The following is a 1,955-nucleotide window of genomic DNA, read 5'->3' as shown; positions in this document are numbered from 1 at the left end:
CCCACATCCCCACCCCACAACTACCAGACCCTCCCACGTGTCCACCCGTGTCCCTACCCCCCCACCCACGTGCCTCTGCCTGCCCACATCCCACCGGGGCCCGGGCCCAGCTCCTCGGGCCTAGCCCGGCCGCCCGCTCGCTTTCACCTTGCGTCCGCCGCTAGCGCTGCCGGGCAGGGAAAGGGAGCGCACGGGGCCGCCCGCCCGCACGACACAGGGGCTCCGAGCCCCGCGACAGCGGCTCAGCCAATAGGACCGCGCGAGAGCCGCTACCGCCCAATTGCGGGCGGGAAGAAGGAGGGCGCCTCCGAGCGGAAGTGGGCGCGCGTGGGGCGGAAGCGGCGCTGGAGGGGCGGAAGACGGCGACGGTAGTAGCGCCTGTTCGCCGCGGGGTGGCGGCAGTGTGTCAGCGAGAGAGACTGGGCCTTTCCCTTCCCTCGATGTGTTACGGTGGTTAGCCGTGATGTCACAGCGGGTGGACTTGGAGAGGGCCGGTTTCTGGCCGCTGGTCTGCATGCAGTGGCCGTCTACACGTTCATTAATACACCTGAGTCTGATACTTGTTTAATAACATACTAAGTGGTGGGCAATATATGCCCCGGGGGCCATATGTGGCCTGCCAGGCCATTCTATCTGGCCAGTGGCCCCCCAGCCAAAATTAAGAACATGTTTTGCTCTCAGGGGCATATTTGGCTGCCCCTGGCTGCCTGTCATGTGGCCCTCAATTACTTGCCAAAACTCAGTAAGTGGCCCTCAGCCTGAAATAATTGTCTGCCCCTGTAATAACTGCATGCACAGTAACTAGAGTTACTTAACAAAGTACCAACTAAATTTGCAGTACCTAGAATTACTTAATGAAGTACTAACTGAATGGGCAGTACCTAGAGTTACTTAAAGAAATACCAACTACATTTGGGGTAACAAGAGCTAACTGAATTCACAGTAACTAGATTTATTTAACTACTACCTACATTTGCAGTAGCTAAAGTTACTTAATGAAGTACTAACTAAATGTGCAGCAGCTAGAGCTACTGCACAGTAATGCCAGCACATGGTTATTTTGTGACACTTATTGCGCATTAACCTAGTAATGCTGCGCAGTAGGCTATTGGCATGGTTTTTGACCATTCCACTACTGTGCAGTGTTATTAGGCTAATGCACAGTAAGCACCTCGTGTAGACATGCCCACATAATACTAACTTGTCACCACAGTGGCTTCTCCTGGGATTCCTATGCTCTCATAGGTTGTACTGTCCTAGGTCTACTGCCAGTCAGACTGCTTCTCATTGTGACATCACAGCATTTCACGGCAACATCACAGAATCATAGAAAATGAGGGCTGGAAGTCTAGTCCAACCCCCTGCTCAAAGTGGGACCAGCCCCAACTATATCATGGATGTACAGGGCCAAAACAGATGGAGGGGAAACCCCCTGTGCCATTGAACCAGAGGGACAGAAAGCAGCAGGTAGGTGGGAACAGACAGATCTCAAACTGGAACCAGTCACCTACAGGTGAACTCACTACATCGTCTCTATCCACTGGGCCAGCTCGTGCTTCCAGGTACCTGGTTTCATAGATTTCATAGACATTTGGGCTGGAAGGGACCCCGGAGGATCATGGAGTCCAGTTCCCTGTCCCAGGGGCAGGAAGTCATCAGGGATCATAGGATCCCAGCAAGATAAGCATCCAAATGTGCTTTGAAGGTGTTCAAAGTGGGTGCTTGAACCGCCTCTGGCAGCAGTCTATTCCAAACCTTTGGGGGGCTGGGACTGTGAAGTTCTTTCTTATGTCCAGACTGAATCGGTCGCGGCAGAGTTTGTGACCATTCAATCTTGTCATCCCTTGGGGCGCTCTGGTGAACAATCGTTCCCCCAGATACTGGTGGTCACCCCTGGTAAACTTATAGGTGGCCACCAGATCACCCCTGAGCTGGCACTTTTCCAGGCTAAAGAG

The 1,955-nt window shown here is 53.6% G+C and overlaps 1 protein-coding gene across 1 annotated transcript in view; it reads right to left on the bottom strand.

The window, feature by feature from the left end:
• Positions 1-245, bottom strand: part of RPS19 (ribosomal protein S19) — a 4,796-nt gene extending 4,551 nt beyond the window's left edge. The window contains exon 1 of the mRNA XM_019541212.1: positions 148-245. The gene's annotated coding sequence lies outside the window, so the exon portion shown is untranslated. The remainder of the gene's footprint in view (positions 1-147) is intronic.
• Positions 246-1,955: the final 1,710 nt, after the last annotated feature.

Source organism: Crocodylus porosus, unplaced genomic scaffold, assembly GCF_001723895.1.
Source record: "Crocodylus porosus isolate Cpor-Errol unplaced genomic scaffold, CroPor_comp1, whole genome shotgun sequence".
In the NCBI taxonomy this organism is placed as follows: domain Eukaryota; kingdom Metazoa; phylum Chordata; order Crocodylia; family Crocodylidae; genus Crocodylus; species Crocodylus porosus.
This window is presented reverse-complemented; position numbering and strand designations above follow the sequence as displayed.